At 39.1% G+C, this 27,882-nt stretch overlaps 1 long non-coding RNA gene across 1 annotated transcript in view; it reads right to left on the reverse strand.

The window, feature by feature from the left end:
- LOC114145548 (uncharacterized) overlaps nucleotides 1-27,882 on the reverse strand; it is a 76,631-nt gene continuing 48,749 nt past the window's right edge. Inside the window, exon 3 of the long non-coding RNA XR_003595730.1 lies at nucleotides 1-263. This is a non-coding gene — a long non-coding RNA (uncharacterized LOC114145548). The remainder of the gene's footprint in view (nucleotides 264-27,882) is intronic.

The following is a 27,882-nucleotide window of genomic DNA, read 5'->3' on the forward strand; positions in this document are numbered from 1 at the left end:
AATAGTACATTCATTTACCATGCAATAAAAATCTGCATACATTGCTAAGATCAGAAATAACTTCATAACATCCCAAATGTATCTTTTCTCGCAGATCTGACGTGCTCTGCTTTGACGACGTCTCTTTTTCTGAAGCCGCCGAGGAGCAGCGTAGACGTTTTCGCGTTTCTTGTCTTTGTTTGTGCTTGTCCGAGCTTTCTCAAGAGCCTTTGAACGCGTCGCGGTTTGACCGGGAGTTACCTCGCGCTGCAGCCTCCGCGGAACTGGGTGAAAGGGGAATGATGTCACTGGCTGGCTGAGTACAATAAAAAAAATTAAAAAAAAGACATCGAAGCTCCCAGAAGTCGTTACCGGGCAGAAACGGAGCGGGAAACCGAAAGGAGAGACGGAGCAACCTGAACGATCTTCATCTCATCCAGCTGCGAGCTCACAGTCGCGATTCAACAGCATCAAAACCTGATTAGAGACAACATCTGAAGGCTCAGGATTCTCAATAAACCTAATTTGTGCAATGGCAACTCATTCACAGCAGTTTAATTATGTATTTATTTAAGCTATAGTTTGACTTTAGTATATTACTTTTAACCCAAAGCGGCCAGTCGTATCAATATATTAATGATAAATTGTACAATAATAATAAAAAAAAGTGATTATTGGAGTGCGTTTGCTTTTGTTTGCCTCACAAACACACTGTTCGCATTCGGTTTGTTTTGTAAACAGGACAGCTCCACACACCACTTGTGTGGGTTGTAGCTCACATTGAATAATGATTTCTCCATGTAACTGTGTTAACTCTGCGTTCCCTCTAGAAACGACCTACATACTTGCGGTTCCTGAATGAGGCCACTGTCGTTGCAACACTGGGCTTCAGATATTAATCTATGTTTCTCTACTTTTCCTCCCCAGGAGCGCAGCTGTCTTAAATGGCTTCGTTCTCCCAAGTTTTGACCCTTTTGAACGTTCACGTCTTCGTGTCGTACACGGCGTTCTGCACCTCCTTTTTTGGCCTCCCAACAGGACGTTCGGTCAAGCTCTTCGGCCTTTCACAGACAACGCAAATAAGGTTGCGTAAACGTACAAAAATCTTCATTTAACCCATTTAATGTCTTTTTTATTTTTTCATGAGGCTTGTAAAAGCTCTGCAACAAACGCTAATTGAGCATCTATTATTACTGAGCGCTTTAGCTAATGTTGAGCTTCATAACTGAGATCTGGTGATTAAAGTCAGTGAATAAGAAATGAACAAGAAAACACCCATTAAGACACCCAAGATATTAACCCATCTGGCAAGACGTAACTAAGTTGTTTCCTTTTTCACATAACTTAAGTTGTGAATTTCCTCCTCAGCCTTCCATTGTGGCAAAGTGTACTTATCAAAAGACAACGTTTTCCTCTACCCAACTATTGCTATTGGATTTTGTTGTTGGAGTTAGAATAAAAACTGCTCCCCAGGGCAGTAGGGCTGTGTGAACAAACACGCACTGCATTGTTTCAGTGCTTGTGTAGACCTTTTACATGCCTCAGCTTGTACAAAACCTTTAGACTATAAAAACAATTGTACGTTGAATAATAAGGAAGCGACCTTTGCCCCATATTTCTGTGCGCCTCCCTGTCATCATCTTATACTTCGGCTGCCCTCGCTCACGACTTGCATAGCAAACCTTAAATCCTGAACAATTAGTTGAGATTTTGTTTAACGTCACCAAGGGACAGACTTGTTTAAATATAGAGAATAAAACGAATAGTACATTTTAGGCCATTTTTTTTAACGATGGGTTCTCATTAGGGCACAGTTTAGGAAAAAAAACAACTAAACAAAACAAAAAAACATAAGTTTAATGACGTTCAAGGCATAAACTGGGACTGAGTTCATAAAACAGGTGATCAGCTTCTTTCTTTTAATTTTTTTTGGTCCATACTCGAATGACTCTTAACCACACTGAAAAATACAAGGAGTCAGATGATTAACAAGTCTAATCAAAGAGTAAACATGCTAAGCTGCGGAGCATGCTAACCCTAACCCTAACCCTAAACTTCTGACGCTTATTTAACACATACATGATTAAGACACTGGCTAATCACGAGGTGATCTCATGATATTTGACTGTCCAATTTAACCTGCAGGAGGAAAAAGTGGTAGTGTAATATTTAGTTTTTATTTTTTTTAGAAAGGTAGAGCAGGAAAAACAAAACATTTCTGCCTCCTTTGATGTCTTCCAGTCTCCCCATTATGCCATTACGTTGTTGGTTGACCCTGTGGCCAGACTTACAGCAGAGTCCTGGGATGTTTAAACAGTACTGCCAGAGCAATATCTTTATCAGGTTTGCAAATCACCTCAGCTGGTTATTCCCGTTGTGAAGAGGAAGTAGCTTTATATGCAAAGACACTAATCCTCGTTTCAGTTTCCGGTAGGGTATAAAGCAGAGAAAAACTATTTACACGGTGCATCGCTGTCACGCACAACCTCCGCTGTTGAAAGCCTTGATTGTGGATGTTTGCGTTCAGTTTGTGTCGGAACAGCTGCGCAGACGCTGAGACTGAGCTGTGAGCACACTAAAAGGAAGTGGGCTTCTTTCTGCATCCTGTGGACAGCGGTTTCTCTCAGAATAAGCCATGACATTTCAAATAGTCATGTGAAACCTTCTCAGATTTGGTCATTTCTTACCGCCATGATATATGAGTCACAGGCTGATTAAAACGTCTGTGAGTGAACACAAAAGAAAATGGTCACCAAAAACACCTCCAAGACGATGACCACATGTGGTAACATTATTGGAACATTGTTTAATTGTATAAAATTGACTTTTGGTTTTATCTTTACGTCACCAGAGCACCACTCCCAACATACACCTTTCCCCGCTCAACTCCTTCAGACTAGTGGCAGCAATTAGAAAACACTTGATGGAAATGTGCGTCTGTTGATTTTACTAACTTCTTCTCAGTCAAATGGTTGTAAACACCATCATGGAGGAGCACTGTTGTGATGACATGCTGACGGCGGAGTATCAGAAAGAGTAGGAGCTTCTTAAAGAGACAGAGGCTCAATTTCAAAGGGTCAAATTATGAAGTGAAAATTCTTTTAAGTCATGTTTGACGTACACAGAATGATTGTGCTATAAAATGCCACTATATGATGTCCCTGGGAAATACACAATATAACCCCATTACAGGGCTAAGAACCAATATTTTGTGAAACAACCGCATAAATAATTTTCTTAGAGAAAACCGGCTTTAGGAGAAGCATGGTTGCATTTAGCAGGGCTTACAGGTCAGCCAGCAGATTTGCTATTTTAGTCACGTGAGTTTCCCATTTAGTCTTTCAGAGATGTCTGTGTGCAATGTGCCAGTGTGCTGACTAGCCATCTGCTGCCCTCTGTTCAATATAATGGTCTATTCATCTCAAACAGCTGGCGGCCACACTGACCTCTGTCTATTCTCTCCCCGCTACTGTCTGTCTGCTGTTTTTTGTCTCACTCTGATTATTTTAGTCCACTCACTGCTTGTGGAATCGGCAATAGATAATAAAAATTTGTTTATTCTAGTCTAACGTAAATTTGACTTTCCAAAGATTTTAGTAAGCATTATTTCCTGTCCTCTTGTCATAGTTTTGCTCATGCAGACAGAAACAAAAATGAAAACTGTGATTGTTGCTTTATTCACTTTTCCAACAATCCAGTTTTGGTACACTGCCCTAATACTGCTTAATTACTGTAGACAAAAAACAGTTTGTGTTTTGAAAAAAAAAGGCCTTTTTGTCAGAAATATGTCAATTGGATCTCAGACTATATTTAGAGGACGTAGTGAGAACTCGTACTTCACCCAAAGATCCTCTAAGCAAGACCATTGAGTTGTTTGTGAGGATAATCCATTGTCTTTGTGCAATTTCTAATTTTTATATTTTTTTCGGTATGTATTTCTTCCCTTTTTTTAAACATTATTTATGACTGATTAATTTGTTCAATGGGATCAATTTAATCATTTGTTATCTCTCTGAAAGAGATGGCTTTTGGCAAAATATTACATTTTGTGCATGTTGGGAAAGTACAACAATAGGTGAACTGAATTTTAATTTTGGTAAATCAGATTAACTGTTATTGATGTTGAATGTGTACAAAAGTAAAGCAAGCGTTCGTCTAGCGGTGTGCACACACATTCTTTTTCAGAAAAAAGACAGTAAATCATTTTTTTTACATCACAGTTGTTTGTCATTTTAACAGGAGTGTGTAGATCTTTGTCTTCCACTGCAAATCTTCTGGCTTCTAAACTCACATCTGAGCCTTAAACCTATACCTTCTTTCACAATGTCACCATCTGACTGCAAACATAGGAGGAACTACAGTACCTCATTACTTTGTTTGACCCTTTTATCCCCATATTTGCACTGTTTTTGTGTCTCCACCTGACATTTGGCATAGCTGCCAGTCATTTTTCCCTCCTCTTTCTGCTGCCGCGGTTGTTTTTCTCCCGCCAGGGCCTCTGCACACCTCTGCTGATCAAGCAATGTTTTCTGTCCCATGCAAGTAATTCATGACCACGTGGCAAGATAACAACGGGAACCTCAACAACGGCGTGCAGATAAATTATTTTTGAAAATCTAAACTTGGCAAAATTCATGATGACACAACAGGTTATGATTACAGAGCTCACATTTTTTATTTGCTAAAACTGATTGTTTTGCAACCCAAAGAAAAGCCAAGTTGAGGAAAGTTCATCATATGAATCTTGGAATTGTGTCACAGCAAACTATTAACCAGTTTTTAAATGATTTCATGCTGAAACAAAACTAGAAATGTGCAATACAGGATTTTTTGTATTGATCCGATACCAAGTGAGTACAGGCCCAGCTAATACAGGTACTGATATGATTTGTGTGCAATTTTTTAAAATAAACAAAGTGAAAAAAATTGTCATATGAGTGCAAATTGAAACAAAATCTTTTTTGAGGTCCTGTTGAGAAACTGCAATGCAAAAACAAAAAAAAATTTCAAAAGGGAATCTCAAACTAAAGTGTCAATATCGCCGCGCTAGTATCAGTCTGATACTGATATCAGCTTGATATCAATACTATCGGTATTTTTGGATCCATCCTCTTCTTTCAGCCCTTAAAGCTTACATAACACCGCTTTATCCTGTGAAAGTTGGGGCTTCCTCAGAGTTTTGTTAAAGGGCATTCTCAAATGCACGTGCACAAACACACTCAACACTCTGCATGGTGCAGACTATAACGGCAGAGCTCAGATGCCAATCCCAAAGGAGAAGCCGTAGCTATTTTTGGGAAACCTCAAAGCTGACAGAGAGAGAGAGAGAGAGAGAGAGAGAGAGAGAGGAGTGACACAGCAAAGAGATTGATTAGCAACGGAGGTCGGCTGCAGAGAGAAAGAGGGACAATTGTTCTTTGCATTTAAATTAAGGCTCTACAATGAACTCATATATGCTTTTTTTTAAAAACAGTCAATACTTTTCATAGGAAATTTTAAAAGAAGGTTTCAATTACCTTGAGATAAAGGGGGAAAAAATTATAATAACATTACAGCCACAAAAACAACAGAAAAAAAAAAATCAAGATAATTTAGCAGGGACGTGCAGAATGAAAAAAAATGAAGGAAGAAGATTGACGTAGTGGTGAAAAGAGGGGGGTATTTCATAACATAAAACAAAACAACTGCAAAATGCAACAGAGAACAAAAGAGAAAACTATGATAAAAAAGCGAAGCTAACGAGAAAAGGTAAGCAGGGAAAATGGGACGGGGGAGGAGGAGGAAGGGGGTGGGGAGAAAAACAAGGGAAGCAGCAATCTGCCACAGCTGCCCTAGTAAAGAAGTGATGAGGCTCTTTTATGTTTCTCCCTCATGCTGCTCCTGCTGCATCCACGTGAGGTAAGAGGCAGGGAGGCTGGGCGGAGACGCATGGCACGGCTGCTCTGTCTCTTAGCCAAAGACCCGACATCAACAGCTGTTCGGTGGGAGATTTAGTAGTAAAAATCTTGTCAGGATAAAACTACATCGTATGTTTTTCAATAAACAATAGAGATTATAATAATAAAGCGTTGGTAAAGGAAAAAAAAAACAAACAAGATTTAGAAATAGCAACACAAGATGTAACACATACTGTACATGCAATGCAGGTAAAAAACAAACAAACAAAAAAAACAACAAAAAAAAGAAAAATGTCCACAACCAGACACACGTGCCTGGACTGAGGGTGTTATCACCAGAGAAAGCTGGTTTGCTGATTTTCAAATCAAATGACTTAGGGACAGAAATAAATCTCTCATGTGGCGGCTGCAGCCCGGGGAAATCAACTACATGATTTAGCTAATCTCTATAAGAAGAAGAAGAAGAAGAAGAATTACTTTATTCATCCCAGCAGGGAAATTATTTCGCAGTTACAGCAAGAATTTTTTATACACAGATTAACACACACACGACGGGAGCTGCGTCTGCAGGCAGCCAGCTGAGCCGGCGCCATTTTTGAAGGAGGACATGCGGCAAAGGTCGTCGGGACCGGGAGTCGAACCCGCGACGTCCGCGGGTCTAAAATAGAATTACTGGCCAAGATAGCTCAGTATGGAGTACTCAAACTGCCAAAAGTAAGCATACATACAGAAATAAAGAGATGGCCACCACAGCACGCCCCTATAGAACCCGCTGGAGCGCAGAATCACTTTACGTCATGTTGGTAAAACCGAACTTAGAATATTTGATTACATCTGGACTGGAGTCAAACTTTTCCTTGATGTCCTCCACTAATACATGTGCAAGGGTCTGTCTGGCGTCAGAACATGCGTGATAGTTGGGAGGGTGATCCAAACCGAATCACACGCATACACACAGACGTACACATGCAAATGCCAACGCCGGGATCTTTTTATCACTCGGAAGACGGTTTGTGTTGTAAGCAGCAGTTTTGCAATGTGACTCATTGCGTAAAACAGTCATGCTAGCAGTTTTATTGGTGGGGAAGCATTAGGGTTCAAAGAAATGCTCAAAAGGTTTTTGTCATTCCTCTGAGGTCCTAACACGTGGAAATTTAGGTCTTTTGTTAAGAAATATTTCATCAAGCCATCTCTTTATTTCTGTATGTATGCTTACTTTTGGCAGTTTGAGTACTCCATACTGAGCTATCTTGGCCAGTAATTCTATTTTCTACATATGTTCAATGATTCATGTTTTGTGTTTTTTTGGGGGGGTGTTTGCCTTCTCTTCAGGTCCCTAGTTGGACATGATAGATGGCCGCTCATGCTGGGCTGGAGATCCCTAAAGTTGTTCCTTTTTACTATGGCCACAAGTAAACTGAGCAGAAACAAACTGAATAAAATGGAAAAAGAGAAAAAATGAGCAGTGTGCGTTTAGCTCTCGCAGTGGCATTGATATGTGTCAAGGCTTTGCTAGTTTTCCTGCTTTGTTGCTATTGTTCTTTTAAATAGTTTCTTCACATAGCTTTACATTCAGGTTTTACCTTTTTGAAATTATAATGGAAATCTGCTTGGACGACAGTGTACTGATGATTTGGTTACATAAAATGCCTATGGCATACCGGCAAATCATCTAAAATTTATTTTGATTGCGATCACAGCTCACTTTGTAAAAATGACAAGTTGAACTTTTGTGTAAATTAGATTTCTTTAAGTTGTTGTGTTGCCATGCAGCACATTTATTAGCTTAACATTGGCTGTAACAATACCCGAGCCTTTAGACGTAAAACAATAAACTGAAAAAAAAACAACACACATATTATTCTATTTCTTAAATTCAAAATTAACATATGGTTATCAATTACATTATAATACAAAAATAAGCTCTTAATCAGATGTTTAATAGCAAGTATTTAAGTTGTTTATTAATTTCTAATTCATCAGTGGTTATCTTGATTGATCTGATTAATCTTTAGAGGCAAGCGTTACATTCAATATATGTTTTTCATCATGCAAAAATATTATAATTCTTTATATCAAATTCGTTTATCAAAGCTTACATATGCACAGTATGATAAACGCACCAACAAGTAACAGCTTACATGGTTTCACGCAAGACATTCCACAACTGTGTGCTGTTTCTCTGGTGTCTCATTTTTTGTTCTCTGCCCTTCACAAATGCGTCTTCTTCCCGTTGTTGTTACGCTTGCAGCATTTCCCAGAAGTGTTGCTTTTGTATGAAGGCCACTGCGCCTTCATAGGGTCTGTTTAAGCCGTTTCAGTCCCACAGGGCTCTTACACATTGGCTCTGTGAAGGACACACAGTTCATCGTCTTTATAACATTTTTATAACAGAGCATGTCTTGTGTGCAAAGTTCTGGATGTGGAGGGTTTTGATTCGCTAATGGATGTGCAAGACAATGCACATCCATTATGTGATCATGTTGTACCAAACAGTGACCGTGAAGGTCTGACTCTTTTGAAGTGACTCGTCCTCTGGAAGCAACTTTTCTACTGCTGCTCTCTAGCTCCATCTAGTGTACCACCACCAGAAACACAGCTTGATATATATTTTTCGTATTTTTGCTTTCTTTAACACGTGAGAAAGTAAAAAACCCAGTATTTTCCGGTTTGTCTGTCACAGCAAGAATGATTGCATTATGTCAGATTTACAAAGCTTCTAAAGCAAAACAAAAAAAAGATTTTTTTTATTCTTATTAGCTGATTTTTTAAAAAAAACTATTCAAAACAAAAGTACAGTGGAGTAGAGCAATAAAAGGACTAGCCAATTTAAAGAGAACAAGTAAATAAGTAAAAAGAAAAGATATGCAAAGAGACCAACTTAGGAAAGATATGACTTTTAATATCTGCTATATAAGAAACAATGTTGATTTTATAAAAAAAATATTTACTTTAAGTGACGACACACAATTTGCATGCAGAAAACCAGATGATTTTTATGCTGTTTTAAAACAGCAAACAAAAAACATTTTTCCTGCAGGTAATTGTTAGTGTATGTTGCTTCAAAAATGTAATGTAGGTGCAATAATACAGTTATTTTCTTTGTTTATTTTACTGAGGTCACCTATGTTTAGGTGTCCATAAAAGGTTTTGTCTAGGCCTAAAATCTCTCACTTGGTGTAAATTTAATCTACACACAGTATGACAAAGATAGTGAACACATTATATTTTTGCTGTACCTATATGCAACAGTGCAATTACTGCCACTGTCAACCTTGTCCACAAACTAATTTTTACTCTATTTTTCCTCCCATGCACACCATTACCCTCGATGAGCTCATTTGTTCGCGTGTTTTAGATGAAGCCACTCACTGATGGAGTTAATTAGCTTCTGTTAAGTTTGCCCACTCCGTTTTTCCTTCTAGTAGAATGGAAACCTGGACCAGCGCTTGTGAGGCTGTTGTGTATCTGTTCTGCGTTAGACTTCAGGTTAAAAGGGAGCCATGGTTTCTCCACGACTCTGTGAAATCAGGTGGGTTTCCTGGGATATACTGTATGGTGTATATTTTTTTGTTTTCATCAACAGGCATGACAAACTAAACTTGCATGCATTGTTTCATGACTGTGAATTACGACGCTCGCGACCAGACCAGTTTAAATTGATTGCATATTTTTGGATACAATTTAATCTCGCAAAGTGCCTTGGCGTTACATTTGTTTTGAATTTTTATAAATAAACTGAACTGAATTTGATTGGACATACTTTGTTTTTGTATATGCTATTAAAATCGAGCATTTGTCGGTCTGCAAATATAGCTTAGTGGTGTCAAAACTAGAGCTCTTCCGTCTGTGTGAATTCTTCCAAACTAAAGAGACATTATCGCATTACAGCAGCTTTCTAGCGCCGATCATTTTATGCAGTATCACTTTTCTCACAGCAGAGGTCCTCCTCAGCCTCTGGAGTTTAACAAATCTGAAGGGAGGTACTTTGACCAGTGAATTTACCTCAACCTTTTTGTATCTAATTCAGTAATCTCAAAGTGAATAAAACAAAACCCAACTCATATTCTGCAGTACATAAGCGGAATGAATGGTTAATAGATTCCCCCCTCGTGGAAAACACTGGTAAGTTAAAGCTATACATAAGAAAAGAGCAGCGCTTTAAACTCAGTCATCTGTCTTGAAGAAATTCACCTCAGTGCAAAATCATTTTTGATGATTTATGAAAGACCTGCTCACCATAAATGAAAGTGAGATGAAAGGAGGCCTGTAACATCAAATACAGGGAATATCTAACATTTATTCTTTCACATTAATTTATGAAGAGCACTTAAATACAACATGAGGCCTCTGCAAAAAGTTCAGCATAAAAAATGAAGCGACTCTAAGAAATGCAAATAATATTATTCAGCTTTCTTAAAAATATTCCCTTAAAAAACTTTATAAAACCCCACAAATTTTATCAGGTGATAACAGGAATGTGAACGCATCATCGTTAGAAGAAGCTAATAAAAGTCGCCTCACTCATGCAAGCTCAGCCACACTGACAGAATTTGGCGATACTTGAAACTGGTGGGAAGGTCACAGTGCCCTCTTGTGGAATAAATCCGTAACAGCAGGGCTGCTTTTCTTTTTTTTTTACTTCTTTATATTGCACATCAATAATTAGATGAAAAATTATGAGTGAATAAACTACTACTGGGTTAATTTGAGGTTTTACGAGTGTCAACAAAAAATAAATAACTGCAATGTTTTTTGTTTTTTTTTAACTTTTTCTTCTTTTCAAGGAGTAAGTCAGGATTTTTGTTCCAATTACCGTGCAGCTGAAGCCAGAGCAGAGCTGCAAGTTGAACTCTGGAGTTGATTTGAGTGACATCGTTGGTCAGTGATGTGTTATCGCTGCTGCTCTTTGCAGTCAAGCTTGATGATTCAAGCCTACGGACGCCTTACCTAAACAACACAAAGGCAAATTTACAATAAAAAGTCAGGCATATTTATTAGAATGAACAAGAACGAAAAAACCTAAAGAATAAATAAGTATTAGAGTCCCAACAGACTGCAAACGAGACTGACCATAACAGTCACTCCTCCGAGGCGAAGCTTATAAAAATGAAACATTGTCTCACTGGTGTTTAGCATACTTTTCCAGTACGCAGACTTTAGTTTTTTTTAAATGCTGAGCAAGAAAAAATTAAATACAATAAAAAAAAGGTGAAACAGGAAAACGCTGTGGACGTCCGTGAGCCACGACGAACAATGTTTTTGGTCAACTCTATTTTTACGACAGTTGTACTTTTGGTGTGTGCAGCAGGAGCAACACTCCTCCGGGAAACGGGAAGAGAGAGCCTCGCCTGTGCTGATGCCGCCTCAGGGTCCAATTATACAAAGCAGATTATGTCAGGCTCTCTTTCTGCGCCGTCCCGCTGGACTAATAATGCGGTGATGTTGAGGAACCCAACATGCTGCCGCGCTCTGCTCGGTCAAGAAGACACAGATGTGATTTGGGACATGGAAATTCGAAGAATACGGCATACCAGCAGGGGCGGTCCCTGCCTGCTTGGAGCCCTGGGGCAACATGTTCCGCCATGACGTCATTTGGCTTCATAGACACACTCAAAATGTACTTTGATATTTTATTTGAAAGGAAAAAAAAGTGGTGTAACCACAATGCTTTAAACACATACAGCAAGGCACCGACACACCATATACCATGCACACCATAAAAATATACAATAAAAATACCAAAAATAAATACTGCGGGAAACAAATTCAGTTAAAATACATTGCCCCGTTAATCAAGCATTTATGAAATTATGTGTACTACCGTTGCATTTTGATCAAGACGTAAATTTCACTGCAGAACTGTCAAATAACATCTACCTTTAGAAAATACGTAAGTTTATTCTCATGCTCTTGAAGAAACACAAATTAATTTTCACAAGTGCTAAAAACAGTCTTAGTCTTTGTAAAAATAATTACTTTTTGATCAAAAAATAGGCAGCAGATTTAACAGAAGAACTGTTTACTAGTGGAGCAGCACATGCCGCCCTACATGAGCAGCCGCCCTGGGCATATGCCCACTTTATCCATATCAGAAGCTGCGTATCAGACATGGATGTTTAAGTATGTGAAAGATCACAAGACTTGCAACATGCATTTTTTTTTGTTGTATAATGTGTTATTATGATTTTTGAATTATGACTTATTATCCATCCATTCAGTGTTAACACTTTCAAAATAGAAGCATTACATTAAGAGTCTGCTTTTGTATTTCAGCTTCAAAGCCGACTTTAAAAAACTCCAAGTGTGGAAAATAATGGAACTTCGGTATGAAAATGCATAGCAGCTGTGTATCGAGGCAAAAGAGACAGCATTCTCCAGCATTTAACTTAAATAAAATCAAACACATGCAACACTAAAACATACCGTGTGTGTGAGTTTACAAGACATAAAACTAGTCTGTGTGTTTTGGCGAAAGTTAGAAAATGTCATCACTGAATTACAGCAAATTTGGAAACCTCACCTAGAGGGCTCCACACATGAGATGCTCAGTGAATAAAGGTGATTACCATAAAATTACATTAAAAAAAAAACCCAACTAATGTGGTTACATAGCCCCGCTGTATTTGTTCGGTAAAAAATGTTTCATATCAGGCATAAAAATTAAATTATCTTGGCTCGAAGGGTGTGTGAAAATTAAAAAAAAAACAAAAAAGGAAAAAAAACCTGATGACAATTCCAGAGGTAAAAAATAATTTAGGATAAATAACCCAATTTTAACTATATTTATGCAGCTACACAGCAGTAGGAAAGTCTTAGGTTTGAATTTCAGGTGTGCAGTCCTTTTTGGGTGAATCTCGCATGTTATTTCTGCATGGACTTTATAAAAGACGCCTATTAATGCATAGTTGTGTATACATTGTTTGTGCGTCTTTGTGTTTGCCCTGTGATCGACTGGTGACTTTCTCAGGGTGTATCTTTCCTCTTGACCAAGGAAGGCTGAGGAAGGTCATGTGTGGGGGAGACTGAAACTTTGCAGAAACTTCTTGCTAATAAAGTACCTGACTTTAGTCAACCTTACAAAACAGTTCGGGCTTCATGAGTCAGACAAGCTGCCGTTCAAAGCCTCCAACAGGCCAGCACACACAGCTCCATCCATTTTTATTGGCATGTCTTCTGAAGGTAGGTGAAAAGCCCTACAATAAATCGATGTTTTACTGCAGAAGCAAAATCTCACAGAGAAATATTTCCTGGAGTTCTTCAACACTAAACTTTAGAGATTTTTATTTTTTTATTTTCTACCCTTGCTTATTCACTTACGTACTCCTTCCCTTAGTATGGTAGCATCATAAACCTGGATCCTCAACAAGTCTGTCACGGTTAAGACTTCGCTTTTAGCTTTTTAATTTTTGCTTTGACTGCTACTGACGGAAAGGGCTGCAGCCATTTCCTGGCCTGTGAAAGTCTACGTTCACACAGCAGACAAATGAGAACAATATCCGACTTTTTCATGAATGACCCATTTCCAATCTTTTCACCCCGCCCTAAAAAAAAAATCAGATTTGTGACTTCACTGATGACCTCTCTATGTGGGGCTGCTGAGACCTTCCAAAGCCGGGCCCACCTGTTCTTCGCTGCTCTTATTGGGTGCTGTGTGTTGCAGACCTTCTACTTTGCTCGCCATTCTAACAACTGTGCACCTCCAGGTAACAAACTTACTCAAACACAGGTTACAATTACGTGAATGTGGTCTCCCTACTTTGTCTTGATTTAATGAAATCAATCACTGAATTGAGGACACAATCTTAAAGGGGCATTATTATGCATTTTCCAGCCACGTAGTGCCATTTTGTAGCACAATCAAGTAACTGTTACCTTAAATAACAGTTACTTCAAAAGAAACTGGAAATTGGATCTCTGTCCCTTTAAGAAACTCCTGCTCTTTCTGAAAGTCTACCTTCAGGAAGTCATCACAACTTTGCTCCTCTATTAACCCGTCAACAACATTTTTACCAGGGTTGCACTGAGAAGTAGTTCGAATAACGAGCTAAGCAGATGTGCAGCTCTGATAGATGTTTGCTAATTGCTGCTGGCTAGTCTGAAGGAGTAGCCAGACTAGAGGGATGCAGAGGGATGCTCTGTGAGCTTAAAAATTGCAACTCCGAGGTGGAGTTGCACCTCGAAGGCGGGGCTAGGTCCACCCAGGCATTTTGCACAGTTGAATGGTTGCTATGGGAGATTATAGGATTTCTCAAACATGCATGAAAGAATCAAGGCAACACTCCAGGTATGTTTTCGATGAGTGAATAGCATTATAAAAAAGGTTGATTTTACCATATTCTACCCCTTTAAGAAATCTTTTTTGTTGAGCAAATCTGTACTGTCACATACTGTAGATACAACCATCTTTTTAAATCTGTTTGGTAGAAATACAGAAAGAAACAAAGAAGAAAAGTTATTTTCTGAAATCACAATTATGGCCATTCTGAAACTTTAAGCTGTAGAAACAATCATATTTTACCACATGCAATTGGATTTTTCTCACCAATCAGATTGAAAGAATGATTGCTTTTTAAAATATGATGGATTTTATTATTGCTTTAAATCATTCTACTTGTTAATGCTGTTTTCTATAAATGGGGATTTTGCTGCATGGAGAAGTGAACACACACCACTCATTCTTTGTTTATGATACTAAGATGGCACAATCTGGGCCAGCCTCTACAAATCTTGGGGACAAAACTATTTTTTTGACTTTGCGTAGGACTCGGAAAGTCCAAAACACAAACGTGTTCCTGCAGCCCAATTCAATTCTGCTGTCCCTCTTTCTGCAACAATCCTTTGAATTAATTCTTCCCTCTTGTTCTTGCCATCTTTTTCTGCAAGTTTGTTGCCACTCTCTAGCTGTCTGTCCTGCTTTTAGAGCTTAACTTAGGAACAAATGAGATTTTCATGCAATTTCAGCTTGGGAAAGGAGTTCACTGCTCAACAGACTTCAACAAGGAGAAAGTTTTGATTTTCATTTGAAGCTGGGACAAAACTTATTTCGGCTAACTTTTGTGAAGGCACATGAATAAAATACCCACCAGATAGCCAGTGCGCTTTTCTCCCACTGAGTATAAATTATTAAGAATCAAAAATTAGGAAGTGAATAACTTACTCCGTTTCATGCTCCTGGATTTATCTGGATGTTCATGGTGGATGGCCCTTTTTCTGTTCATCCAAACTTATTGCACTTTGTTTGTACTAAAGCTTTTTGTTTGCAAGAAAATTACCCAACTTAATATCAAAATGTTATAAATAAACATATTAAACTATTATTCTTAGAGATCATAAATAAAATAAGTGCATGTAAGTAGATTAATTCAAGTGTATTGCTAAAAATGGAACGTCATCTCTCTTCGGCTTTAAACATTTTTCACATATTTTTGCTTTTGCAACACAAACACAAACTAATTACCAAGAGCCAAAAAACTCAACACATTTAAGAGAAAACACGTTAATATATAAACTTTGCATTTACCAAAGTAAATGCACACATTCTGTTGAAGCTCAGCAAAATCTGAGAATTTTGAGGGAATATTCTTTTATCAATGAAATTAAGGTCAGGGTCGATTTCTATTGAGAGATTTGAGTAAAGACAAATTTGTTGCATTGTTTTTAGTTCATCGTTTTGGCCGGGAAATAATGAAGAGCGAGCTAGATTAACTCATTCCATCATTCTTTTCAATTCTATCATCGCATCAACGTTGTCATCACTATGAACTGTCAGACTCTATCAGGGAGAATCTAAAATATGTGTTGCATCCCAGCAGGTAATCAGAGTTCAAATCAGGTTGAGCTCTGCACACACACACACACATACACACACACACACACACAAAAACCCCACCGAGGTTAACAGCTGTTGAGCACCAGACTATTGAATATTTTAAGAGGTTCACATATTCTGCCACAAAGCCACCTGGATTGGAGCATGCATGGCCAAAAAGGATTTTCATGACTTATTCATGCTACGGGGAGTTTGAGTGAAGAACGACGAAAGGAAATGATGATGATTTGTGCTCATTAGGAGGGAAAGATTTGTAATTGTGTGCTCGTTAAGGTTTGTTTATATGTTTGAAAAATTAATTAGGGTCTCTCTTTAATTAACTACAAACCAATAAATAAATAAAAAATAGCACCCAAGATCACTGGGGATCTGTCTTTACTCTTTAAAAATAATTGACTTGCGAGGAAGACAGATGTTTAATACAAACAATATGGCAATATGTATTTTATTAGCATCGCACACAGTTTGAAAAAAGAATTGAACTGTTTTAATTTCCTCAATCTATAGGAAATTGAAGCTAGTAAAGTTCAGAAGCAGGCTTCGAATCCCAAATGAGGTACGGTGACGTATTTCTGGAACAGATTCTCTTGGCAGCATCCTCGACCAGTTTTCTTTTCATCAATTTCAGGGGGAGATCCAGTTCTAAGAAAAATCCTCACTGGGTCCCAATTCTCCGTTTTATGATGGGAACAAACCGACAAAGTGAAAAGATCTAGCAAGTAGTATTTTTGTGGATACAAAGCCTTGTTGATGTCAGAAGAAAATAGTTTGAGATTATATAAAAATAGTAGTGTGCGGAATATTTTCCTGGCACAGTTCAGGGACCTTAGTACCGATTGGGAATTATTTAAACACGGCAGAGTATGAGTGATGTTGACCACGTTCATCCTTTCATGATCCCAGTGTACCTATTGTATCTTTTGATGGCTACTGCATCATGCTACAAACATCACATCATCCCAAACTGTTTTTTCTTTTTTTTGCATGACAAGGAGTTCACCGCACTCCATTGGCTTCCACCGTCACTAGATCACAATCCAATGAAGAACCTTTGCATTTGCCTTTCAAAAGTTTAAATGTGAACTTTTGAAAGTTTGCATTGAAGACAAATAAATACCAATGCATTTCCTGCTCTGCAAAGACACCTTCCAAATCATCCAGTTTTGGATGAAACATCATGCTTGCGATCCACGGCGACTTACAAAGACCCAGAGGTGGACGACCAGGCGCCAGGGTTTCAATGTGTGAGCAATAAACTTAGCTGTGGAACGGGAGATTTTCTTCATGGCTATACAGCTGAGGAATCTGGAGTACCTGAATAATGCCACATCTCTGCCATGAAGAATTGGCTCTCTGTGTTATGTTGATGTCTCATTTGCATCCATATGAATGTATATCAGTGGAAAGATTCCTGAAGGCCAGCGGAGTAGCTGGTGGAGCAGCCGAGTTACGTGCCCAGGCAGTGTTAGCATGTTTTCTCACATAATAAACCTTCAGACGACTGGAGGTTTTGTCCAGACAAAACGGCCTTTATACGAGATAAACTCGCCTTTGCTTTAAACATATAAATGTTTTCATTTTGTTAAACTTTCTGTGTGTGGTGGTCCACAATTAAATGCGTTTCATTAGTGAGACTTGCACATACTATGAAAAGTGGCTGGCTTAACCCTATTCATTCAGAAGCAGCTAATTAGAGGAGCTGTCTGGGGAGAAATACCTCATGGGGCCATTTGTACATTATATATATGTGTGTCTGTGGGTGTGTGTAGTGAGTTTTTCATAAGATAAATGAACGCTGCTTAACGGTGCAGTAAATACGAAGGGCTCACAAGGGTATTACCACTCTTGCTCTCTTCATTTCTCGAGGAACTCTCTCGAACACACGTTAACTCTAATTAATCCTTTAACACTTCCAGGCTGTCTTATTTCTGCTTATCAGATAGTCTCGGAGAGATCAATTCAAGATTTTAAATCATTTTTAATCTTAGAACTAATTAACCAAAGTAATTTCACGTTTAATCAGCGGGCAAAAACATTTCTGAGAATACAACACGGCAAAGCCCGAGCGGAGGGGCAAGATGAAGAAAAATGTGTGAAGCTAAGAGTTCACTGACGCAGATGCGGCTTAAGTTGCCATAAAATCTATTTACTCTCCTTCTAAATGTGGAAGCATGGGAAACAATCATGAACCGAAACAAAAATAAGTCATTTCAAACACGTGGGGAAATGTTTGTGACCTGTTCAAGTTGGTGCAAAACACTTTTTTTTTTATTATTCCTCTTATGCTATTCTCCCCTGTCAAGAAAATCCGAGCTCATCCCACTTCCCCATGCTGGAGATTTTAGTTTAACAGTAATAATAAATAAAGTTATCTTTAAAATGAATCACTCAAGTGACATCAAGGCCCAACAGTAGACTTAAGTGTTAATAAAGTTAGTTTAACAGTAATAATAAATAAAATTATCTTTAAAATGAATCACTCAAGTGACATCAAGGCCCAACAGTAGACTTAAGTGTCAATAAAATAAATCTAGTTGTGTGTGTTGTTTTTGTCTCATGCAAACTTTGCTTTAATTCTACTTTTTTCTATCTAATCATAAGAAATCATAGTCAGTCAGAGAGAGTCATTAAACAGGAAAAGCAGGTTTCCTGGAAAAAGAGGAAGTTTCCAGCCTGCAGATTTATAAAAATAGCTGAGACTATTTTAAAGCATGAAAGTTTAAAAAAATTAAATCTAAACATTTTGAGTAATTTGATAAGATTCAAAGTAAAATACTTATATTAATATTGATTTACTTGTAATAATACTTACACTTATATTTGTGAGAACTACAAGAAAAACAAGTAACTGTAACTTTAGTAGTAAATAATTAGAATAATAGATTATTCTTGGTTTCTTTTCAGAAAAACATCTGTAATAACTCACATTAAGATCATAATAAGAGTAACTAATAAGTTATGGTTATAAAATCATAAATGAATGATAGATCAGAGAAGCTGAAGAAAATAAATGTGATATAAGTTATGGTTATAAAATTATAAATGAATGCTAAATCAGAGAAGCTAAAGAAAATAAATGTGATATAAATGTGATTTTGACATTGAACTTGAAATGGTGTAAAAGGTTGTAAAACTGCAATTAAACATCACTGATATGTTGGAGGTAGATGGTAGGTGAAAGGTGACAGGAAGGGAAAAAGGGGAACTAACAGGAGAGCAGAGATGATCAGCACCTTATATGGAAACAGGAGGTTGAGCAGCCCTGAGACATTGGCACAGACATCATGACATGATGTCTCTTAAGACAGTGACGGATATGAGATCATCTGTCTAAGCAGACAGATGAACCCTATATAAGGTGGGTGCAAAAGAGGAACCTTTCGTTGGATCCTCCGGGCAGCTTCGAGCCAAGATCGAGATGGACAAAGAACTCTGCAGCTGAAGAAGAGCCGGGGCCACGGAGCCGGAGACTGTCCTGCACATGGAGACCAACCCGTCTGGCCCACAATCTGTGGCTTCGAATCGCACTTCTCTCATCGGCTGGGTTCTGACCCCAAAGACAAAGATGAAGACAAAGACAAGGAAGAAGAACTGGTGCCTTTTTTCCTGCCAGCACCAAGTCCTGTGTGACCTCAGCATCCATGCGGAGAGGAGGCTCATCAGACCTGCGGAGATCCTGGCCTTCGCCGATCAACATCTTCCTCCTGCTGCCACACCTTCTTCATCATCAAGCCAGGTCTGGGGTTCGAAACGCCAAACTCCGTCCGTCTCGCTCTAAGGTTCCTTTTTTAGTTCTCAGTATCAGCAGTAGGGAAAGATAGACTAGATGATTGATTTTACTTATTTGATTATTTCTGCTACTGAATTAAGCTGTACTGACTCTTGCAAAAATGCCTTACTAATAAAATATTTAGCATAAAGAAAATCTAAAAGATGTTGTGGACATTCAGTTAATGAGTCACCTTAAAGTTCTTTCCACAGTCTGTGGGATGCCATGTGTTGGGATGATAGTTTTACAAATAGCCTTAGCTACTGTCAAAGCATCTGCATGCTTTGCTGGAACTATTTCAACCCATTTAGAAAAAGCATCAATCATCACCAGACAATATTTATATGGCCCACTTTGTGAAAGTTCAATAAAATCCATGTGCATAGTTTGAAAGGGATAAGATGATTTTGGGAACCTGCCTCGTTTTGGCCTTATGTTTCCCTGAGGATTGTATTTCACACAGACTGGACATGCAGTACAAAAAGATTTTAAGTAAGAATTTAAACCATACGTTGTGAAATGCTGTTGTATTATGGTTTCCATCCCCCCAGTTGACACATGGCAGCGCCCATGTGACACAATTGCTGCTGCTTTAAATAAAGACTTAGGAAGCACTGGTTTGTCATTAACCTCAAAAATGTTCCCGACATTCATTTTTGCACCTTTAGTTATCCACAGCCTTTTCTCAGCCCGTGGTGCATCGTCCTGCATGTCTTTTAGTACTGTTTTATCTATCATTTGTTGTTCCCCTTCAGTCTGTGCTGAGAATATACCTTTCCCATGCTTCCCTGCTGCAGCTTCTTTAGCGATTTTATCAGCTAGTCTGTTTCCATTTGAAACTTCATCTTTGCTTTTTGTGTGAGCTGCGCATTTACATACAGCTAGTTTAGTTGGGAGTTGTATTGCTTGTAAAAGATCTTTAAGCAAAGATGCATGTGTTATTGGTCTCCCAGTAGAGGTTGTCATTCCTCTACGCTCCCATTGTTTCGCAAAATAAAACAGTGTAGAGAAAACATACTGGCTATCTGTGTACACTGTCAGGTGCTTGTCCTTAGCCAGTTCGCATGCCCTAGTCAAAGCAATCAATTCTGCTGCTTGTGCAGAATGAGTGCTAGAAATTCTCTCTGCTTCTATTATTTTGTTCGGCAAAGCAACAACAGAATAACCTGTCTGATTTTTACCCGTAGGGTCCTTTGAACATGACCCATCAACAAACCAGACTTCTCCTATTGCTAATGGGGTGTCCTGTAGGTCTGGCCTAGGAAGCTGCAAATGTTCTGTAGCTTCTAGGCAGCTGTGCGGCGTTCCATCACATGGTAGTGGAAGCAAGGTAGCTGGATTCAGGATCGTACACCGTTTTATTACAATGTGTGGTTGTGACAAAAGTGTCGCCGTGTACGAAAGGTGTCGTGCTGGTGAGAGCAAATTCATTTTGCTCTGCAAAAGTAGAACATCTACAGCATGTGGAACTAACAGCTCCATTTTGTGAAACAAAACTATGTCAGCCGACATGTTCACAGCTAACGCTGCAGCACAAATAGCTTGCACACAGCCTGGCAGAGACTGTGCTACTGGATCCAGCCTTTTTGAGTAGAAAGCCAATGGTTTTAGCTTATCACCATGATTCTGTAGTAACACGGAAGTCATAAATCCATTCCTGCAGTCTACAGTTTGAACAAAAGTTTTTTTATAGTTTGGAAGAATCAAAGTTGTTGCCTGCATTAATGCTTGTTTAAGTTCAGCAAATCTTTTTTCAGCTTCAGGATTCCAAGTTATTTTGTCAGTCATGGCCATTGGAGTGCCATGAATCAAATCCTGTAAAGCCTGTGTTTTTTCAGCATAGTGTGGAATCCAGGCTCTGCAGTAATTGCAAAGTCCAAGAAATGACATCATTTGCTTCTTAATTTCTGGTTTAGGAGCTTCAGAAACTGTCTCTTTTCTCGCTTTTTGTATCTGCTTCCCTTCAGCAGAAAGTGTGTGTCCCAAATAATTTACTTCTGCTCTGACCCACTGTAGCTTATCCTTGTTTACTTTGTTCCCTGTCTGACAGAGATGGTGCAGCAGAGCTAGTGAATCTGCTCTGCATGCTTCCTCGCTTTCAGATGCTATTAACAGGTCATCAACATAAATCAGAAGTTGACTTTTTTCCGATATTTGAAAATCAGACAAGCAGGCCATAATTGCTTCGCAAAATATGCTTGGACTGTCCGCAAAACCTTGGGGTAATCTAGTATAAGTATACCCCTGACCTCTGTAGGTAAATGCGAACCAAAACTGGGAGTCAGGATGAATGGGTACAGAGAAAAAAGCATTGCTGAGGTCAATTACTGTGAAGAATTTATTGCTTGGTCTTAGCGAGTTTAACAACGTGTGTGGGTCTGGAACATTTGGTGCTCTCGTTTGTACTGCTTCATTGACTGATCGTAAATCTTGAATCATGCGCCAGTCTTTTTTGTTTGCCTTTTGAACAGGAAAAATAGGTGTGTTACAAGGAGAATCTGAACACTTTTTAATGATTCCTCCTTTTAACAAACCTTCGATTACTGGTTCAATCCCATCCAGTGCTTCCGTCTTTATAGGGTACTGTCTTACTCTAGGTCTCCAACTAGATTTTGCTTTAATTTGCACTGGAGGAATTGAACCAAGTAACCCAACATCAGAGGGACCTTTTGTCCACATGTGTTCTGGAAGCTTAGCTAATTCAGCTTCTTCTTTTTCTGTCAAAAATATGTTCATGTGTCACTCAAATGCATGAAGTTGAGCTGTCCCTGTAACAACTTCACAAAGTGATTGTTTCCAGACATCACAGCTAGGACTGTAGCTCCAACCATCTTCACCTTCTTTGAAATCAGTGGCTTCAACAGCCATTTTGGTTCTGTTACCCACATCTGCCCATGTATTATTATGCGGCTTATAAAGTGAAATGTATGGGTTTGCAGGTAATTTATACAGCTTTGTTTGACTAGTCGGAAGGAGCACAGTCACAGCTGCATAAGACCTCCGGTCTGTGAACATTTCAGTCACAGCAAGTGTCACAGGATTTGTCTCTAAAAACGTTTGCACATAATCATCCTGTGGATCATTTAGGATGTTCATTTTTACATGCAACTGATTATAGTTCATTTCTGTTTCAGGTGAGTCCAGCTGTCCTCGAGCTTCTCTAAGAAGCTTTCCTGGGACGTGAGGATTGTCAGCTGGCTTTAGATCATATGAACAGTAGATTTTTTCATCCTTGTGAACTGTGTACAGATCAGAATGTTTTAGTCTAACAGCTCTCATGCCATCTTGTACAGGGACTACTGCTATCCCTAATTTTGTCATTAGGTCTCTACCTAATAGATTTGTCGGACATTTAAGTGACATTACAACAGAAGCTTTTATTTTAATTCCTGTTTCAGGATCTTTAAAAGATGTGCCTTTTGACATATGTTCTCTATGTGTTTGTCCATCAGCAGATTTCACCCAAATGGACTCATTTGTGGGGTTTACACCTTCTATTTTAGTTTTTAAAACTGTTTTGCATGCGCCGGTGTCACATAAAAATTCAACTTTTTTCCCGCAAACAATCAGTGTGATATAAGGTTTTTCTTTTAATGCATTTAACATATCCCAAGCTGCACATACATCCACTATTTCATCAATTTGATCTGGTGTTAAGTTTTGTTTGGTTGTGGAAAAGTCTAGTCATGCTGAGGAGTTATACTTTTGTTTTTTCTCCCATCTGCCACCCTTCCGGTGATTTATTTTGTTTTCTGGGCAATGTCTTGCCCAGTGGCCAGGATGGCCACAAGTCCAACATCCATCTGGACGTTGTGGTTTTTGAGGGGTATAGTTTCGGGGTGGCTGCTCATAGCGACCTCCTCTGCTGCTGTTTTTCCCTCGGCCTCTTGAGGAGCCGCGGAAAAAGACAGAGGTGTCTACTTCTCCAAAATCCTCCAGATGAAAAACATCTGATCCTGTTTTTGGTTTTTTAACTACTTTTTCTGCATGACGTGCCCATGTCATCAGCTGTGGGACTGAGGCAGCATCATATTCAACTAGGTGTTTTTTAATCCAGCCCTCAATTTCAGGGCGGAAACTTGACATTAAAGCGTTTTTTAACTGTTGTTGATATACACCCTCTGCTCCTGCGTCATAAGTGATCCCACTGTGAACTTTGAACTCCTTCTCAAACCGCAGACGAAAATCGTCTACGTCTTCTCCAACTTTTTGTTTAATTCCTGACAAATGACTATAATTCGCCCTTTTACGGAAATTTACTCTAACTCTCTCACACAATGGGTCCCATTGTGCTTTAAATGCATCAGAGAGAGCAGGGTTAGCTCCTGGAGGGTATGAAATTGGAACTAACATATTATTATTATTAGTTTCTTTCCCTGTATAATTTCCCCTCACTTTTGCCCAATCTTTTCCTAATGAGGACATGGCTGCTTCTCCTGCTTCCACTCCATTTAGTCTATATGAATGGATTAATCCAGTCATATCTTCCACCCACTTATCGGGGTCCTCTGATGCAGGTGTTATTCCTTCTACCGCCTTTCTGGCCTCTTTCAAGGTCCAGGGTCTAAAAACATAAATATGTGGCGACTGGGCATCTCTAGGATTAGGATTTGGGACCTGGATCATTGGATATTGTTCTGCCCCTTCAGAACTGTACATAACTCGAGGAGTTCTGTACTTTCTCAGATCATATGAATGTCCCAGACCACTTGGACCTGCACTTTCTTCATTATATAATGGGGGTGGAGAGACTGGAAGAGGAGGGTAAATTTTGGTAGGTTTGAGACCTGACACTGGGTCTGTGGTCAGTTTGATACTTGGGGCTCGTGCTGGAGTGAGAGTTGGAGGAGCTGAGGGTGGTGGGGGCTGCATATTTGGAGGAGGGGTTTGAACTGCACTAAATATGGGCTCATTATCTTCTGGTCTTACAAATAAGATAGTGGCTTCCTCACTGGTATTAAAAGGTGCACTCGGCTGTCTATTCACCGAGCCTGGTGACACTGAGACAAAGGCAGACGAATCTGCTGCAGCGGTTGGGGGAGGAGCAGTCGGCCGTACCTGCTCTCCCCGTCCCACCGAGGCATTCCGCCCGTCAATATCTACTGGCCTTTTTTCTTTAACCTTTTTAATTTGTTCCTTCCGGTCTATGGCTGCTTTTAACCATAATTTGGCACACTTTAGTTCATCTTCCTTTCTAACTTTTTTTATCCCCTTTTTTCTTGCTACACTACTCTCCAAAATTCCCACAATTGCTTGCCATTGATCAATCTTTAGCTTCCCATCTATTTTATATTTCTTTTTCCATTTTTTTATATGTACAATGCTGCCAGGAAATCTGGACATCATGTACTTTTCATCCCCTTCGGGGCCCTCAATAAGTGAGGAATTACCGGAATTTGTGTTTCCCATTGTTTAAATCTCTTGCTTAAAAATACTAGTATCGCGTGCTCTCTCAGAGAAAGTGCTGTAAGTCAGCGCTCAGTGCCTCCTGAAGAACAGGCTTCTACTTGGAGCCGAGCTCCAAGCGGTTCCTCACTTTGGATTCTAATTCCGAAGGCAGAGAGTTTTACTCCCAGAGAGAGAAACACCATTCACTCCTTCATGCACACACAGCAACAAAACAACAAACAAAACCAGTAGCAGCACAGCAAATTACAAACTTTCTATCTAAGTGAGGACTTTCCCTTAAAAGGCGTCTTCTAATTAAGGAAGCTCTAAGAGCCTATCCTTTTGCCTTTAGTTGAAACTCTCTGTCAACTGGGACTCTAACCCTTCATTATTCTTTAGTCAAATTAAAATGTTAATATTTGACAAGGACTCAAACCTATATTTCTTTAGTCAAATTAATATTTGACAAGGACTCAAACCTGTATTTCTTTAGTCAAATTAATATTTGACAAGGACCCAAACCTGTATTTCTTTAGTCAAATTAATATTTGACAAGGACTCAAACCTGTATGACTTAAAATTCACCTACGTTTCTGTAGTTTTCGGGTTGTCCAGTCGGATCTCGTCACTCCGCCGTTAGCAGACAAAGTCGGATACGTCGCTGGCCCAGCGAAGAATTTGCTTCCTGGGTTTTCCTTTCCAGGTCCAATTGACTCTGGCCGTGCACGGATTCAGCGCGTCTTCCTCTGCCTGACAGCGGGGGAGGTGAGAGATCCCGGGTTTCGGCACCAATTAAAGATAGGTATTTTCCTTTCGAACCTAAATAAAAGAAAGAACCACAGACAACGTATATGAATTTCATGTATAGCTTTTGCAAAAGGAGAAGGCTTTGAGAACTCTTGGGAGAAGGCTCTGAGAACCTTTTCTCCGAGGAATCCACAGAGCGTTCTGGGCTCCCTTACAACGGCTCCTGTTTTTATTGTCTAAGAAGGACAGGCAAGGGGGCAGTCAGGAAAAATAACAGAGGTCGTAAAGCTTCTAACCCAAACATCTAACAACCCAGGTCCAGATGTGATATCTGATCAAAGGTCTGAGCCCGGTTCAAATCTCGGTCAATACTGTCAAGAAAACAAAATACGACTGCTCACAGGTGGTTACTAAATTAGGGGGTGTTCTTGCAAAAGGGTTTAAAGTCTGAGAAACTCAGTGTTATCTATTTCCCGTAAAGTTGAACAGACAGTAGTGACCTCCAGGTCATTTAAAGAAGAGAACACTTTAAACAGAAAATCACAAAGATCTATAGACTTAATGTGAACTAGAGTAAGAAAATAAAATGATAATACTAAAAAATCTCTAACAAAAAGCGTGAGTGAAAATTGGGTTTTTCTTCTTCAATCAAAGTGACAGGCAGTTCCCGTTTTTTTTGTTGTTGTTGTTGTTGTTTTCTTTTTAAATGCAAGGAACAATGTTGGCTCAATTTACTCTCTTATTAAAGCTGTAATTGCGTCAGCAGATGAAAGAGGGACTCAATCAAAACTTCAAAATCAAACGCAGAATGATGTGACGCAAATTATGGCACGTCCTCATCAAGAGCTCCGGGCGTTTAATAAGAACCGTTGCTTGAGATTATTCCAATCCCACTGCCCCAACGTAGTTCCTTCACTCAAATTTTGTGAACATTTACGTCAGAGGATTTATTTTCATGAGTGTGAATCGTCAGCCTCGCGAGCCATTTTAGGTCAAATTTGCAGATATTTCAGTCAGAAAGGAAACCGAAGTTGCACCATACAGTTTCTGGTATTTCTTTAGGCTTGTTAAAATTTTTGCAGTTTGTTTAGCCATAACATCTGAATTAAAATCAACACACGTAGTGGGAAAAAAATGTGTTCCATCTGAGGGTGAGATCAGCAGTCTACCAGTTTTGATTCATTTTATTGTAACTTAAAGCTACAGCATGTAACATTAGATTTTTTTTTTTTTACATATTTGTGAAAATTATTATGTTGTGACACTCTGTGGAAAAACTAAACTGTGCCTTCTCCTATGGTCCGAAAGAAAAAGAACCAGGAGGAGCATCTTCGCACTGTCAATCACCCTCACGTATGCGCTGCTCACATCCTCCCACTTGCGCTCTGTTACCCTACAGCTGGTTCACAGCAACAGAGTCTGCCATGCATGCTAACGCTAGCTAGCATGGCCACTGATGACAGTGGATAAATGGTTTTCTTGGCATGGTAAGTTGCTTCTTTGCCAATAGCACATTTAGCAGCATGTATGCACTGTTGATGTATGCATCAACAGATGTCTTCAACAGGCACAAACTGTACAGAATACAGAAATGAGAAGCAACCTTACCACTATCTAACAAAGTGTTTTCCAGCCCTGGTCTTTAAGGCTCACTGACCTGCATGTTTTAGATGTTTTCCTGATTTACACGATTTCAATTGATGGCCGACTGACAGGCATCAATTGCTAAACTACAATGATCAAGATCATCACTATATTCACAGAAATTGGTGGCTTTTCATCTTTTTTCTCCTTTTCTACTCTGGTGGGTCAATACTGCATGGAGTGGATTGCTCCATGACCTTGTGGCATGGCAAGTCCACTTAATATACATCAAATTATTTAAATGTGAAAAAGAAGGTTTTAAAAGCATTATATGTTCACTTCAATGTTAAAAAATTGATTTGACGTGACATTTGACATGGGTGTATGTAAACGTCTAACCAGACTTTTTACTAGAATAATTGTGAGCAATGCTTAAAAGTTGAGTCTGTACCAGCAAACCAAGCAATTTCAGAACGCAACTCTGTCATGGTTAGTTAAAATCGGACCCAAATGCAGCAGGCAAAACAATGTAAAGTTCAGTAAATGATTTTAATAACAAAAGGAATCCCAAATACAAAAATGTATAATCCAGGGTAACAGAAAAAAATCCAAAACAAGTCCAAACTGGAGACACAGCAACCAGGGAGAAAGGAAGAAAATGACGAGGAGAAAGTGACGTGAATGAC

The sequence above is a fragment of the Xiphophorus couchianus genome, chromosome 5 (genome assembly GCF_001444195.1).
Source record: "Xiphophorus couchianus chromosome 5, X_couchianus-1.0, whole genome shotgun sequence".
Lineage (NCBI taxonomy): Eukaryota > Metazoa > Chordata > Actinopteri > Cyprinodontiformes > Poeciliidae > Xiphophorus > Xiphophorus couchianus.